Source organism: Microcaecilia unicolor, chromosome 11 (assembly GCF_901765095.1).
Source record: "Microcaecilia unicolor chromosome 11, aMicUni1.1, whole genome shotgun sequence".
NCBI lineage: Eukaryota > Metazoa > Chordata > Amphibia > Gymnophiona > Siphonopidae > Microcaecilia > Microcaecilia unicolor.
In genome coordinates this window covers 66,370,917-66,388,935 of record NC_044041.1, presented here as the reverse complement: position 1 = coordinate 66,388,935, position 18,019 = coordinate 66,370,917, and the positions used below count along the sequence as shown (strand labels likewise).

The 18,019-nt window shown below is 43.7% G+C and overlaps 1 protein-coding gene across 1 annotated transcript in view; it reads right to left on the bottom strand.

Moving 5' to 3' along the window:
* The window catches only part of CIT (citron rho-interacting serine/threonine kinase), a 1,023,678-nt gene that overhangs the window by 523,562 nt on the left and 482,097 nt on the right, over nt 1–18,019 (bottom strand).

The following is an 18,019-nucleotide window of genomic DNA, read 5'->3' as shown; positions in this document are numbered from 1 at the left end:
CATGCCATGTCCCCTAGTCTTTGCATTTTTTTTAAAGAGTAATTAATTTGAGTTTATCCATTCCACTCTACTTAGTATTTTGTAAACCTCTATCACAGGGCTCTAGAAACCCCAACTGTCAGGTCACCATGGCAACTAAAAAAATTCAGACCAGGTGCCTAAGGTTTGCAGAGTGGCAAAAGCATATCTGTTCAGCAAGGCAAGCAACCTCTCCTTGCTGGCCAATGTGATGCTACTTTCCTTGACCAAGAATGAAAGCAGCATCTAATTGGCTGGCAAGGTAATTCACTGGCAGCTGTGGCATTTGTAGATTAATCCATAATATTTCTGAAGAACTAAATAAATATTAGCAAGCGATTACTGTCAATGATGCTTGGAAGAGGAGGGTTCAGAGAGGTTGCTGATACAACTGGGTAAAGTTAAAGTGAAAGGTAGTGGTGTGCTGGAGCCGGCTCTGTCCGGCTCGCAAGAGCCGCTTGTTAAATTTTGACACCTCTTGCGAGCCGGTTGTTGTGGGGGGTGAGCCGGCTCCATTAGGGGAGGTAAGCATGGCAGGAGGGCGCCATCACAGGCCATGCTTACCTCCCCTGCCACTCCGAAACATGTCAAACGATGTCCTTCGCCCCCACCCTCCCGCTCCCATCTGACTTTTTAAATTACCTCCGTCGAATCCGCTATTTAAAGCCCTGCTGCGTGCAGGCCGTCTCTCCAGGCTTCCCCTGCTTGCTTCGGTGACGTTCGCGCCCTTAGTCCCGCCTTCTGACGTCATTCTGACGTCATTTCCTTTTTCCACGAAGGCGGGACTAAGGGCACGAACATCACCGAAGCAAGCAGGGGACGCCTGGAGAGACGGCCTGCACGCAGCAAGGCTTTAAATAGCGTGGGCTTCGACGCAGGTAATTAAAAAAAGACAGATGGGAGCGGGAGGGGAGGGTGGGGGCGAAGGACATCGTTCGCTGGACATGTTTGGGAGCGGGAGGGAAGGGCAGGGGAGAGACTTGCTGGGCATGGATGGGGAGAGGGGGGCAGGGGAGAGATTTGCTGGGCATGGATTGGGAGAGGGGGCAGGGGAGAGATTTGCTGGGCATGGATGGGGAGAGGGGGGCAAGGGAGAGACTTGCTGGGCATGGATGGGGAGAGGGGGGCAGGGGAGAGACTTGCTGGGCATGGATGGGGAGAGGGGGGCAGGGGAGAGACTTGCTGGGCATGGATGGGGAGGGGGGGGGCAGGGGAGACTTGCTGGGTATGGATGGGGAGAGGAGGCAGGGGAGAGACTTGTTGGGCATGGATGGGGAGAGGGGGGCAGGGGAGAGACTTGCTGGGCATGGATGGGGAGAGGGGGGCAGGGAAGAGAGGAGAGTTTCAGGACATGGATGGAGGGGAGAGCAAGAGAAATTCTGGACATGGATGGAGGGAAGGGAAGGGAGAGAGAAGAAATGCTGGACATGGAGGGAAGATAAAGGAAAAAGATTAGATGAGGGAAAAGGAAATGAGGAGAGAAACTGCACATGGATGGAGAAAATAGGAAGAAGCTAGATCCACTTGACAGTCAAGTCTGCGGAGGACCAGAAATGAAGAAGAAAGGAGGAAAGAAAAGAAATAAATGGAAAGGAAGCCCTGGAAACGGAGTCAAGGGAACAGATAGAGAGCAGCAGAATCAGATATTGGACCAGCATGATCAGAGAAACAAAGTCACCAGACAACAAAGGTAGAAAAAAATAATTTTATTTTCATTATAGTGTTTGGAATATGTCCACTTTGAGAATCAGGTGCTGAAACGTTAAAAGTTTATATTTATTTACTTATTTATGGCATTTTATCCCATATTAAACATGAATTAGTTTGGAACCTGGGATCATTTAATTTTTTTTCCTGGAGAGAGTAATGCATTGCCCCCTCCCCCCGGCTTTGGCCAGCTCTGCAATTTTGGGGGGGCGCAGAGGTGGGTGGGGGGGGTGCAGCGGTGGATGGGGGGGCGCGCCGAGGTGGACCGGGGAGAGAGCCTGTTGTTAAAAATTTACCAGCACACCACTGGTGAAAGGGCTGAATAAGTGTCTGACACATGTTTGAAGTACTCTGTACAATTCTGGAAATCATATGATCAAAAGGATGCAAATCAGATGGAGTTGATCCAGAAAGCAAAAACTAAAATGGTTAGCCATCTTTCAGGGTTTAAAGCTAAGGTGTGGCAGGGTAGACTGGATGGGCCATATGCTTGGTATCTGCTATGGGGGGAGGGGATAGAGAGAGGCTTTGGAGTCAGGGTGTAACTACGTAAGTATATAAGTATTGCCACACTGGGACAGACCAAAGGTCCATCAAGCCCAGCATCCTGTTTCCAACATTGGCCAATCCAGATCACAAATACCCAGCAACATCCCCCAAAAGTTCAATACATTTTATGCTGCTTACCTCAGAAATAAGCAGTGGATTTTCCCCAAGTCATTTTAATAATGGTCTACGGACTTTTCCTTTAGGAAGCCGTCCAAATCTTTTTTAAACCAGCTAAGCTAACTGCCTTTACCACATTCTCTGTCAAAACGAATTCCAGAGTTTAATTACACGCTGCGTGAAGAAACATTTTCTCTGATTCGTTTTAAATTTACTACTCTGTAGCTTCATCGCATGCCCCCTAGTCCTAGTATTCTTGGAAAGAGTAAACAAATGATTCACGTCTACCTGTTCCACTCCACTCATTATTTTATAGACCTCTATCGTATCTCCCCTCAGCTGTCTTTTCTCCAAGCTGAAAAGCCCTAGTCGCTTCAGCCTTTCCTCATAGGGAAATCGTCCCTTCCCCTATGCCATTTCCGTCGCCCTTCTCTGTACCTTCTCAAATTCCATTATATCTTTTTTGAGATGCGGTGGAGGAGTGGCCTAGTGGTTAGGGTGGTGGACTTTGGTCCTGGGGAACTGAGGAACTGAGTTCGATTCCCACTTCAGGCACAGGCAGCTCCTTGTGACTCTGGGCAAGTCACTTAACCCTCCATTGCCCCATGTAAGCTGCACTGAGCCTGCCATGAGTGGGAAAGTGCGGGGTACAAATGTAACAAAAAAAAAAATTGAACACAATATTCGAGGTGCGGTTGCACCATAGACCGATACAAAGGCATTATTATAACGTCCTCATTTTTGTTTTCCATTCCTTTCCTAATAATGCCTAACATTCTATTTGCATTCTTAGCCACTGCCGCACACTGAGCAGAGGGTTTCAACGTATCATCAACGACGACGCCTAGATCCCTTTCTTGGTTGGTGACTTCTAACGTAGACCCTTGCATTACGTAGCTATAATTCGGGTTCCTCTTTCCCACATACATCACTTTGCACTTGCTCACATTAAATGTCATCTGCCATTTAGATGTCCCCTCTCCCAGTCTCATAAGGCCCTCTTGTAATTTTTCACAATCCTCTTGCGATTTAACAACTTTGAATAACTTTCAGGCTTATTTTCGAAAGAGAAGGGCGCCTATCTTTTGACACAAATCACAAGATGGGCGTCCTTCTCCCAAGGTCGCCCAAATTGGCATAATCGAAAACCGATTTTGCGCCCTCAACTGCTTTCCATCCCAAAGTTCACGGGGGAGGGGGGGCGTGTTGGAAGCATAGCCGAAGGGTTACAAGGTAAAGTTTGCCTTTTTGCAGATGACACCAAGATTTGCAACAGAGTGGACACCCCGGAGGGAGTGAAAAACATGAAAAAAGATCTGAAGAAGCTGGAAGAATGGTCTAACATTTGGCAATTAAAATTCAATGCGAAGAAATGCAAAGTGATGCACTTAGGGAGTAGAAATCCAAGGGAGGCGTATGTGTTAGGTGGGGAGAGCCTGATAGACACGGACGGGGAGAGGGATCTTGGGGTGATAGTATCTGAGGACCTGAAGGCGATGAAACAGTGCGACAAGGCGGTGGCCGTAGCAAGAAGGTAGCTAGGCTGTATAGAGAGAGGTGTGACCAGCAGAAGAAAGGAGGTTTTAATGCCCCAGTATAAGACGTTGGTGAGGCCCCACCTGGAGTATTGTGTTCAGTTTTGGCGGCCGTACCTTGCGAAGGATGTTAAAAAAATGGAAGCGGTACAAAGAAAAGCTACGAGGATGGTATGGGAGTTGCGTTCCAAGACGTATGAAGAGAGACTTGCTGACCTGAACATGTATACTCTGGAGGAAATGAGGAACAGGGGTGATATGATACAGACGTTCAAATATTTGAAAGGTATTAATCCGCAAATGAATCTTTTCCGGAGATGGGAAGGCGGTAGAACGAGAGGACATGAAATGAGATTGAAGGGGGCAGACTCAGGAAAGATGTCAGGAAGTATTTCTTCACGGAGAGGGTGGTGAACGCTTGGAGAGCATTTTCCATCTCACAGATAGGCTGCAGAGAATACCTTCTCCTGCTTTAGACTTAGCCTGGCCTCAGAATGACATCCTATAGTATATCTCCTATCAAACTGAGCTCTCTTTTTCATCAAGCACTGCCATTTCCTCCCCTCACCCTCCCCACTGACAGTTTGAACTTCGTGGGTGTGGCTTGGATCTCTTTCAGGGAGAGAAAACTAACAACTTATAGCAGCAGCTTCAGAGAGCATTTTCCATCTCACAGATAGGCTGCAGAGAATACCTTCTCCTGCTTTAGACTTAGCCTGGCCTCAGAATGACATCCTATAGTCAGGGTTGCCAGGTGGAAAAATTTTTTCCAGCCCGATCGAGCCCAAAAAACAGCCCAAAACCCGCCCAAACACAAACCCCGCCCCTGACACCCCCACCCCCGCGTCATCACGCCCGCCCCCGCCGTCATCAACCCCGCCCCCGCCGTCACTGGCCCCGCCTTCCACGTCACCGGCCCCGCCTCCCCGTCATCGGCCCCGCCTCCCACGTCATCGGCCCCGCCTCCCCATCATCGGCCCCGCCTCCCACGTCATCGGCCCCGCCTCCCCGTCATCGGCCCCGCCTCCTACGTCATCGGCCCCGCCTCCCACGTCACTAACCCCGCCCAAAACGTCATTAACCCCACCCAAAAACGTCACTAACCCCGCCCCCCCGCGGCCGAAAAAACCGCACTGAAGGCCAAAAACAGCCCAAAAAACCGCAACCCGCCGCGGGCAAAAATTTCCCGCGGCGGGTCGCGGAAAACCGCCCAATTGGGCGGTAAAACCGCCCACCTGGCAACACTGCCTATAGTATATCTCCTATCAAACTGAGCTCTCTTTTTCATCAAGCACTGCCATTTCCTCCCCTCACCCTCCCCACTGACAGTTTGAACTTCGTGGGTGTGGCTTGGATCTCTTTCAGGGAGAGAAAACTAACAACTTATAGCAGCAGCTTCAGAGAGCATTTTCCATCTCACAGATAGGCTGCAGAGAATACCTTCTCCTGCTTTAGACTTAGCCTGGCCTCAGAATTGTTGGAATGTAATTGTATTTTTACATGCATTGCCTGTCACCTATTATTTCTCTGTGATTACTCTGTGACCTCTGATGTGAATTACTTAGAGAGGTCACACTGCTATGCAACTTCCTGTGGGGGCAGATGCAGCACATGGAGCACATGGAGCACATGGAGCTCATGATCTCTCCTAACCTGAGAGGATCTATGGTGGTGTGAGCATCCATTACCATCTAAGCACATGGAAGGAGCTGATAATACAAATGTATAGTAATATGTATATATAAGCCTGTCTGATTATAATCTAACTACAAACTGTGAGTAAACAGATGTTTTGTTACTTCAACTTTAAAGTGACTCAGCAGTGAATTATTCAGGGGTGAATGAGAGAGAGATGAAGAAAGAAATTAACATTTCTAAAGCTGAAGCTGTGTGTACTAAAATCTGCTAATTATTTACTACAAATAATCCAACAAAAGGGTTATGGGCCCAGGGTCCAGGAATTGAAAAAGAAGAGAAATATTACCAGGCAGTAAAAAAGCCACATTTTTCTCTTAAGTTTTAACAGAAAGATTCAGTCTGTCTCTCTCTCCCCCCACACACCAAACAGCAGACAGAAGGCTAAGAAAATGGCTGAGGGAAGAAATTCACCATTTTTCTACTCTCTCAAGGTGCCTAAGTTAACTGAATTTAATTATCAGCAATGGGAACTAAGATTCATATGTCTCCTTCGAGCAAAAGGATTGAATATATGCTTAGACCAAGACAGAACAGCTGAAAATATGGCTGAATGGGACAATGCAAACTATTATGTGAAGTGCATGCTTTTGGAAGCTCTCTCAGAGAAACAAGCCATATTAGTGGAGGGAAAAGATACACCAAAGGACATTTTATATAAACTGAGAACTATGTATGCAACTACATATGCAAAGCAGCAACCAATTTGGCTGGCAGAGTTGAATGAAACCAAATTAAGGGATAAAAGTAAATGTAATGATCACATTATGCATCTTATGTCTTCATTTCAAAAGCTAGAACTTTCTGGAATTCCCATGTGTGATGCATTGAAAAGAGCATTTCTTTTTACCTCACTATCAAAGAAGTTTGATGTTTTTAGGTCTGTAAATGAAGCCATTGAAGGGCAATCTTTTGAACAGGCAACATCAAAACTAAGGCAGGAATGCATAATAAATGATTCTGAGGAGATGTGTTCTCAAAGCAAGTCAGAGAGAAATGAAACAAATTTCTTGGCAAAGAACAGAGGAAGGCGGAGCTATGGGAAAACTCCACCCAAGGGCAAGCTGATTTGCTACTCATGTGGAAAGGAGGGACATGTATCTAAATGGTGTAAGGAAACACAAACCACTCCCTCTAGCTCACCTAAGCCAATGGAAGAAAAGAATTTTCCAACCAGGAAATGTATGAAAGACAATGATAAACAAAAGGGCTTTCTAATGGCAGAAAAATCTTTAACTATGGTAAATAATAATTCAAATGAAAGTACTTGGATTTTGGACTCGGGGAGCACATGCCATTTAACCAATTCTAAAGATTTCTTTCAGGAAATGTGTCCAGAAGAAGGTATTCTTAAAACTGCAAACGCAGGGACTGCTAAGATCCAAGCAAGAGGTATTGGATTCTTAAAATGCAAAGTGTCTAATGAAGTTAAAGAAATTCCTGTAAGTGATGTCTTGTATATTCCCCAAGCAGTTTGCAATATGCTTAGTGTATCTACATTAGATAAGAAGGGATTTGTGATTCATTTTGAAAACAGTAAGTGCACAATCTCTAAAAATGATGAAGTGTATGCTGAAGCTTTTATGCATAATGATGTTTATAAACTGAGCATTTCAGGTGAAGCCTCACATATGGCGCAAGTAAGGAAGAATGATGGTAAATGTAGTCTGGAAATCTGGCATCGCCGCCTGGGACATCGTGATTCTAAGGTGATCCAGGATCTTTACAGTAAGCAACTGGCCACCGGCATTCAGATAAGTGCAGATGCTGGTAAAATTGAGAAATGCATAGACTGTGTTACTCAAAAAGGTGTGAGACCCTCATTTCCTGCATACACAGGAAATAGGAGTAATAAAGTGCTGGACTTAATACACAGTGACTTATGTGGACCGTTTAATATCCCATCATTGGGAAATAACAGATTTGTGCTAATATTCTTGGATGATTTCTCTAGATACTGTGTGGCCTATTTGCTGAAAGAAAAAAGTCAAGTCACAGACATGCTGAAGAAATACGTAGCCATGGTGAGCAATAAATTTGAAAGAAAACCAAAGGTTCTTCAGACCGACAATGGTGGTGAGTTCACTTCACAAAGCATGCGCACATTTCTAGAACAAGAAGGCATTCAGCATATCACAACAGTAGCTTATACACCAGAGCAAAATTCTGTTGCAGAGAGAAAATTTAGGTCACTTGTGGAAATGACCAGATGTATGCTGTCAGATAGCAATCTCCCTAAAAGACTATGGGGGGAAGCCATTCTCACAGCAGTGTACCTACAAAACAGAATGCCAACTAAAGGCGCTGAGCGCACACCACATGAGACATGGCATGGTAGGAAGCCAAACCTGTCACACATAAGAACATTTGGAAGTACAGCATATGCTCATGTACCAAAGCAAAGAAGGCATAAGCTGGATTCCACAACAGAAAGGGGCATTTTAGTTGGCTATGCTCCAGGACACAAAGGATATAGAATTTTGAATCTGAAAACTGGCATTGTTGGCATAAGACATGTTACATATTTTGATGAAAACAAAAGGGTTGATAAAGGCTGGATTATCCCAGATGAGCCTTATCATCCAGAATATGAAATTAGAACCATAATAGACATGCCAGTGCATATAAATGCCATACCAAGGCAGATGTCTGAAAGCAACTCACCTGTATCTAACGAGGAACAGGCAGAGGAAGCAGACACAGAAAGGATCATCGAAGAAGACAGTACAGTTGGAGAAGGGGAATCAATTGGAGAAGGACTCTCAGATATAGAGGATGCAGAAAGGTCGGACCAACCTGTTGTCAGACGCTCATCCAGGGAAAACAAAGGTGTTCCACCCCCAAGACTGTCTTACCTAACAAAGTCAGCAGAAGCTCAAGAGCCCTTAACATGGGATGAGATTGAGAAAATGCCAGCAGAAGAAGCTGCTGAATGGCATAAAGCTGCACAAGAAGAAATTGATGCATTGGATAAAAATAATACTTGGATTCTTACAAAATTACCTCCTGGCAAGAAAGCTATAGGATGCAAATGGGTATTCAAGTTAAAAAGGAATGCACAAGGAAAAGTGGAAAGGTATAAAGCCAGATTAGTGGCAAAGGGATATCTTCAAAAATATGGAGAAGATTTTGATGAAGTGTTTGCACCTGTAGTGAAACACACGACAATCAGAACACTTCTGAGCATTGCAGTTTCAAAAGGCATGCAAGTCAACCACATTGATGTGAAAACAGCGTTTCTTCACGGAGATATAACTGAAGACTTGTACATGGAACAGCCAACAGGTTTCATAAATACAAAACAAAGACAGCTAGTGTGTAAATTAAACAAAGGTCTTTATGGATTAAAGCAAAGTGCAAAATGTTGGAATGAAAAATTGCATGAAATATTGACAAATTTAGGATTTAAGCAAGGTGAAGCAGATAAATGCTTGTACACTAGGTGCACAAATGGACAATATGCATACATTTTAGCTTTTGTTGATGATCTGCTCATTGCAAGCAAAAGTGAGCAAGAGTACAAGGACATTGTAAAGTGTTTAAACCACAATGTTGAGATAAAAGAACTTGGTAATGTGTCATACTATCTTGGTATAGAAATTGAGAAACAAAATGATGGTTCTTATCTTCTAAGCCAGAAGCAGAAAATAAATGAGCTTATTGAAAGTTTAGGTATGCAAGATGCCCAAGTTGTAAGCACTCCCATGATCACTGATTTTCTGAAGGATGAAACAGTAAGAGAACCTTTACCAGATAACATCCAATATAGATCAGCCATAGGTAAGCTTTTATATCTAGCTACCACATACAGGGCTGATATAGCAAATGCAGTAGGAATTTTGAGCAGAAGGGTCAGCTCACCTACCAAATCAGATTGGACTGCAGTTAAAAGGATGGTAAGGTATTTAAAGGGTACCATTGATTGTAAATTAAAGATTTCAGCCAATAGTAATCCAAAACTAATATGTTACTGTGATTCAGATTGGGCAGGGGATCATTCTGATTATAAATCCACAAGTGGATATGTGTTTATGTATGGAAATGTACAAATTTCATGGGCCAGTCATAAACAAAGTATTGTGAGTCTGTCTTCTACAGAAGCTGAATACGTGGCCGTATCGGAAGCGTGCAGAGAACTGATGTGGATTGAAAAACTTTTGCTGGATTTCGGAATAGCTGAAAAGAGACCAATCCAGATAATGGAAGATAATCAGAGCTGCATCCGACTGTCACAGAATGACAAGGTTCAGTCACGCACCAAGCACATCGCAACGAAATACCACAACGTGCGAGAGTTGGCAAAAGAAGGGGTCATCAGTCTACACTATTGTCACACCAGTGAGATGACAGCTGACATCATGACCAAACCGTTACCCAGAGAACATTTTGTGAATCTGCGTATAAAGCTTGGACTTTGTATGAATAAATAATTGCATGACAGTTATGCATGAGAAGGGGTTTGTTGGAATGTAATTGTATTTTTACATGCATTGCCTGTCACCTATTATTTCTCTGTGATTACTCTGTGACCTCTGATGTGAATTACTTAGAGAGGTCACACTGCTATGCAACTTCCTGTGGGGGCAGATGCAGCACATGGAGCACATGGAGCACATGGAGCTCATGATCTCTCCTAACCTGAGAGGATCTATGGTGGTGTGAGCATCCATTACCATCTAAGCACATGGAAGGAGCTGATAATACAAATGTATAGTAATATGTATATATAAGCCTGTCTGATTATAATCTAACTACAAACTGTGAGTAAACAGATGTTTTGTTACTTCAACTTTAAAGTGACTCAGCAGTGAATTATTCAGGGGTGAATGAGAGAGAGATGAAGAAAGAAATTAACATTTCTAAAGCTGAAGCTGTGTGTACTAAAATCTGCTAATTATTTACTACAAATAATCCAACAAGAATGACATCCTATAGTATATCTCCTATCAAACTGAGCTCTCTTTTTCATCAAGCACTGCCATTTCCTCCCCTCACCCTCCCCACTGACAGTTTGAACTTCGTGGGTGTGGCTTGGATCTCTTTCAGGGAGAGAAAACTAACAACTTATAGCAGCAGCTTCAGAGAGCATTTTCCATCTCACAGATAGGCTGCAGAGAATACCTTCTCCTGCTTTAGACTTAGCCTGGCCTCAGAATGACAACCTATAGTATATCTCCTATCAAACTGAGCTCTCTTTTTCATCAAGCACTGCCATTTCCTCCCCTCACCCTCCCCACTGACAGTTTGAACTTCGTGGGTGTGGCTTGGATCTCTTTCAGGGAGAGAAAACTAACAACTTATAGCAGCAGCTTCAGAGAGCATTTTCCATCTCACAGATAGGCTGCAGAGAATACCTTCTCCTGCTTTAGACTTAGCCTGGCCTCAGAATGACATCCTATAGTATATCTCCTATCAAACTGAGCTCTCTTTTTCATCAAGCACTGCCATTTCCTCCCCTCACCCTCCCCACTGACAGTTTGAACTTCGTGGGTGTGGCTTGGATCTCTTTCAGGGAGAGAAAACTAACAACTTATAGCAGCAGCTTCAGAGAGCATTTTCCATCTCACAGATAGGCTGCAGAGAATACCTTCTCCTGCTTTAGACTTAGCCTGGCCTCAGAATGACATCCTATAGTATATCTCCTATCAAACTGAGCTCTCTTTTTCATCAAGCACTGCCATTTCCTCCCCTCACCCTCCCCACTGACAGTTTGAACTTCGTGGGTGTGGCTTGGATCTCTTTCAGGGAGAGAAAACTAACAACTTATAGCAGCAGCTTCAGAGAGCATTTTCCATCTCACAGATAGGCTGCAGAGAATACCTTCTCCTGCTTTAGACTTAGCCTGGCCTCAGAATGACATCCTATAGTATATCTCCTATCAAACTGAGCTCTCTTTTTCATCAAGCACTGCCATTTCCTCCCCTCACCCTCCCCACTGACAGTTTGAACTTCGTGGGTGTGGCTTGGATCTCTTTCAGGGAGAGAAAACTAACAACTTATAGCAGCAGCTTCAGAGAGCATTTTCCATCTCACAGATAGGCTGCAGAGAATACCTTCTCCTGCTTTAGACTTAGCCTGGCCTCAGAATGACATCCTATAGTATATCTCCTATCAAACTGAGCTCTCTTTTTCATCAAGCACTGCCATTTCCTCCCCTCACCCTCCCCACTGACAGTTTGAACTTCGTGGGTGTGGCTTGGATCTCTTTCAGGGAGAGAAAACTAACAACTTATAGCAGCAGCTTCAGAGAGCATTTTCCATCTCACAGATAGGCTGCAGAGAATACCTTCTCCTGCTTCCACCCACCCTACCCCTCTACCCACCCACCCCTAGAGTGACATGTCTTATATAACCTCCCTATCAACCCACTCATTACTTTACCTCACCCATTTCTATTCTTCTATCACCTTCTCCCACTACTCCAACCAGAGTTACACCTAATCACACTGACCACCCTTCAACATCTTCTGTCCTTCTGTGACTGTTCTCTTGTGCTTGACTGCTTAAATATTTTAAATTTAAATGCTTTACTTTTTGTCTATTAGATTGTAAGCTCTTTGAGCAGGGACTGTCTTTCTTCTGTGTTTGTACAGCGCTGCGTACACTTTGTAGCGCTCTAGAAATGTTAAATAGTAGTAGAATGCCCTCCCGCGGGAGGTGGTGAACATGAAAACGGTAACGGAATTCAAACATGCGTGGGATAGGCATAAAGGAATCCTGTGCAGAAGGAATGGATCCACAGAAGCTTAGCTGAAATTGGGTGGAGGGGGGAAGAGGGGTTGGTGGTTGAGAGGCTAGGATAGTGGAGGGCAGACTTATACGGGGTCTGTGCCAGAGCCGGTGATGGGAGGCGGGACTGGTGGTTGGGAGGCGGGAAATACTGCTGGACAGACTTATACGGTCTGTGCCCTGAAAAAGACAGGTACAAATCAAGGTAAGGTATACACATAGTCGTGGGCAGACTAGATGGACCGTGCAGGTCTTTTTCTGCCGTCATCTACTATGTTACTATGTTCTACATAGCGAAGGCAGGACTGGGGCGTACTTAACACTTAACTGGGGGGGGGGGGGGGCAGCACCCAAGGTAAGGGTGCTATGCACCTGGGAGCAATTTCTGAAGTCCACTGCAGTGCCCCCTAGGGTGCCCAGCTGGTGTCCTGGCATGTCAGGGGGACCAGTGCACTACGAATGTTGGCTCCTCCCACAACCAAATGGCTTGGATTTGGTTGTTTATGAGAGGGGCATCCTCGGTTTCCATTATCGCTGAAAACCGGGGACGACCATCTCTAAGGTCGACCTAAATGTTGAGATTTGGGCGTCCCTGACCGTATTATCGCAATGAAAGATGGCCGCCCATCTTGTTTCAATAATACGGGTTTCCCTGCCCCTTCACGAGGACGCCGTCAGGAAAACTTGGGCGCCCCGTTCGAATATGCCCCTCTTTCTGTCATCAGCAATTTTAATTACCTCACTAGTTACTCCCATCTCTAGGTCATTTATAAATATGTTAAAAAGCAGCGGCCCCAGCACAGAGCCCTGGGGAACCCCACTAACTACCCTTCTCCATTGAGAATACTGACCATTTAACCCTATTCTCCATTTTCTTTTAACCAGTTTTTAATCCACAATAGAACACTACCTCCTATCCCATGACTCTCCAATTTCCTCTGGAGTCTTTCATGAGGTACTTTGTCAAACACCTTCTGAAAATCCAGGTACACAATATCAACCGGCTCCCCTTTATCCATGTTTGTTCACCCCTTCAAAGAAATGTAGTAGATTGGTGAGGCAAGATTTCCCTTCACTAAATCCATGTTGACTTTGTCTCATTAATCCATGCTTTTGAATATGCTCTGTAATTTTGTTCTTAATAATAGTCTCTACCATTTTGCCCAGCACCGACGTCAGACTCACCGGTTTATAATTTCCCGGATCTCCTCTGGAACCTTTTTTAAAAATCGGCGTTACATTGGCCACCCTCCAATCTTCCGGTACCACGCTCGATTTTAAGGATAAATTACATATTTCTAATAATAGCTCTGCAAGCTCATTTTTCAGTTCTATCAGTACTCTGGGATGAATACCATCCGGTCCAGGAGATTTGCTATTCTTAAGTTTGTAGAACTGCCCCATTACATCCTCCAGGTTTACAGAGAATTCATTAAGTTTCTCCGACTCGTCAGCTTCGAATACCATTTCCAGCACCAGTATCCCCACCCAAATCTTCCTCGGTGAAGACCGAAGCAAAGAATTCATTTAATCTCTCCGCTATGGCTTTGTCTTTCCTGATCGCCCCTTTTACTCCTCGGTCTTCTAGCGGTCCAACTGATTCTTTTGCCGGCTTCCTGCTTTTAATATACCTAAAAAGTTTTTTACTATGTGTTTTTGCCTCCAACGCAATCTTTTTTTCGAAGTCCCTCTTAGCTTTCCTTATCAATGCTTTGCATTTGACTTGACATTCCGTATGCCGTTTATTATTATTTTCAGTCGGTTCCTTCTTCCATTTTCTGAAGGATTTTTTTATTATTTTTTTTTTAGCTCTAATAGCTTCCTTCACCTCACTATTTGCACTGTATATGTCTTGATTATACCAAAAGATAATGAGCATAATTAATACTTACTCAAAGGTCCGGCTACTCTAACTTCAGCTACTATCCCCTACAGAACTCCTTGAACATAAACAACCCCCCATACCCATCAATCCATTTTCTGCGATTTGTTCCAACATAATTGTTGGTATTAAACTAAACCCCAGTGTTCTCCCCCATTCTTATTAATAAATTTCACGTCAGCTCAGAACCTATACCATAACAGCAAAATGATAAAAGCAATCATCAATCTTTTAACCATTTCTCCCCCCTCAAACCCTAACCACTTTAACTTACCAACTATTATCAACTCTAATACCCTGTCCCCAATCTAGCAACAGACATTTAACATATTTACCTCCTCTTCCAAGTCTAAGTTGAACCCCATTAATCATTCTATTAATCCTTCCCCTTCCCCCCCAACTAATAGCCTTCCCTCTTCAAGTACCAATTTAGTTGCTTTACCCCTATATAGATGATACCTAATCCCCCAACCCCCACAACTCTTCCCTCTCGCTGCCGCTCACACTGATACCAACCCATGTAGTCCCAGAAGTTTGTACTCTGATAGCCCCAGGTTCCCCCCCCCCCCCCCAAAAAAAAGGTGGGCTAAGGAATACTAATTATATTATCCAAGATGCATTAACCTAAGTTGAGTACTAGACTGCGACCTCGAGTATTTAGATTTTGTAGGTAGGGATTCCAAATTTGCAGAAAACGTTGTTTACATTTGGGGAAGCCCCTCACATCTCTTGCTTCCCAAGTCACCAACAAATGGACCTGGTTCCTCCATTGCCAAAAATATGGCAGCTCCTGCGTCATCCAACATTGTAATATACATTTCCGTGCCACCAGACACGGTTTGCGACACATCAAACTACCAGATTTAGTTAAATTAGAAAAAGCTTTCAGTTTATCTTAAACAAGTTGTTCCAGTGTGCCCTGAATATTCACCCCTAACAACTTAATCAGGAACTGCTTGACCTGTATCCAAAAATTATAGATACTTGGACACAACCAAAAAGAATGGCTAAATGAGTGGGGTCTTTGTCCACATTTAATTCAAGCGTTCTCTCCTGATCTCCCCACATGCGCCAGCTGTGCCCTCATCATATACACCCAGCATATCACTCTATATCCACATTCTCTCAATCTTTCATGCAACGTTAAGGACAAAAAACCCCGCAGAGTGGCCCCTACATCCCAATCTGCCAATTGAGTCCCTGTATCTTCTTCCCAACGTGACTTTAAAATTGTGTAATCTTTGGGGGGGTTCTCTTTTAACCAGAGATTTATGAAGCCCTGAAATAGACAGAGCCCCATCTAGGGTCTCTTGAAAAAACTGTCTTAACTGTGTACCGAGCTTACATCCCAATCATGTCCTATCCAAAGATGCAAGAAGAATTCCGCCAGAAGACGGAGAACTCAAACCGCCCCATGGTAGATACAACAGTACAACAAAAAAAGTGGGAGAGCGACCAAGGATACCAAAGACAGGAAGATGTACATTAATGAGAAAGTTTATTTGAAGTATGAAGACTTCAAATAAACTTTCTCATTAATGTACATCTTCCTGTCTTTGGTATCCTTGGTCACTCTCCCACTTTTTTTGTTGTACTATCCAAAGATGCAACATAATACTTAACTTGTGCATATGCAAATCTGTTCCCCCATGTAGCCCCCACCTGAGCTTGAAGTTCCTCAAATGAGATTAACTGGCCTTCTCCCCCCAACAACTGTTCTAAAAGAGTAATTCCTTTGTTCTCCCAAGTATTAAAGACGGGATTTGCCAAGTCTGGCTCAAAAGCAACATTCCCTCTAAGAGATATCTGATCAGAAACAAACTGGCAAACCCCCAACTTCTTTGCTAACACCTTCCACACTTCTCGCAGGGAGCTAAGTAGTTTACATGTTCTTAAGTGGCTCAGTAGTTGCCCTGTTGTATTATGTGATAATGAAAAAAAATTATACGGAGCAAAAAATTCTTGTTCTAATTCTAGGGGCGTGAATTTTTGTGAATTACCAAACCAGTCTCCTAGGTGTCTCAAAAGGCACACCTGGTTATATAAGGACAAATTAGTTATCTCCAAACCCCCATTCTTCCAGTTACCCAACATAACTTTTAACCTCAATTTTGAATTTTGCCGGCCCAGCAAAAACAACTAAACATGCTATAAACCGTGGATAGGTCTTTCTGAAGCACTCGGAGGGACAATGTTTGTAAGACATATAGCCAAAGTGGGAACAGAACTATTTTCAGAAGACCCACTCTACCCATTAGTGTTAACAGTAAATCCTTCCAACTATTCAACTGTCGTCTAGTTTCCCTCATGAGCACCTCTATATTAAGATGATATAAGGCCGCAACATCCATAGATAACCTGATACCCAAATATTTAAAGGAACTCTATGCCCAACACAGAGGGAAGGTGCGACCCCACTTCTGTCTCACTTGTGGGGATGAGGCCAAGTCCTCTGATTTAGCTAAGTTTAGTCGAAACCCTGCATAATCCCCATACTCCCGGAATTTATCAAGCAAAGCTAACAGGGACTCCTGCGGACTCGTGATATGTACTAACAAGTCATCTGCAAAAGCTGCAATCTTGAAACAATGTGCGCCTATCTGGACCCCCCAAAATGAAGCATTTGTTACTGAGGCAGCCTGGGCAAAGAAATCATATTAATTTGGTGTTTAACTTTTCAGTCCTGTAAAGTGGAAGAATGTCATCTGGGTTTAATTGCTCAGAAGTCTAGCTTTTGCTAGACTAGAGGTTAGAAAGGTCAGAGAGAAATGAAACTTTCTTTGTCCCTTTTTGAGTTAATGTTAGTTCAAAGGTATTATTTACCACATCTGGAGGCCATTATGAGCAAGGCATACTGGACAGTTTTGCAGGCAGTTTAAAGGATTAGGCTAATGCTGGTTAGAAGAAGATAGTTTAGATTTAGATATTCTTGATGATTTAGATTTTGTCTTATAAGGAATTCTGATTTCTGCTTATTTTAGAATATGTTTTATTCTGTTTAATTAATAAGTTCTATTTCTATGTAGAATATCTTTTCAATTCAGTGTTACATCAGTGGCTGACTTTTCAAGTGAGATTGTCTGCAGTTTAAGAGGTCATCATCTGGTTTGAATTATCCACAGTCCTAGCTAGTTTTGTGTATGAAACTAATAGGTGAAAGAGGTCAGGACAAGTCAACTCTTCTCCATGATTAATTATAACAAACCATGTCTGTGTGCCATTAAGCAAGACTGGCCCCTTGGCCCCTTGACCCCTTAATGAATGCCAGAGTCCAGTTAGCAGTTTAAGCTATGACTGGGAATATGAGAAATAATAATAAAATGCAAGAGATAGGTGCCACATTGTCTAGTTTGAGAGGCCCCAGGTCATAGGTCAGTTTAGGAAATATCTTAAACCTATGTAACTGATATTTTGGAGTAAATGTATAGAGATAATTAGTTCAAGACAGGGTAATCAATCTATTCTTTACCATCTGGTGAGAAAGGGGGGCTAGAGAGGTGTAGGACCCTATATAACTGAGAGCAGAAGCAGCTTACGTTAGAAGAAGAGAAGGAGCTGAGACGAGAGAGGACAGACAGGAGACGCAGGATCCAGAGAGCTGAGAAAGAGAAGAAGAGACCTAGTGCTGATGTCCTACTTTGTTTGCTGGCAAATAAAGAAGACTTCTCTCTCATTCTGGTGTGTGGTGTTTGACTCCTGAAGTACCACAGATTCTGCTAACAATAGTGGTAATTCCTGCAACATTACAACATCTCAAATCAGGGGGTCCAGCATCAACACAAACAAT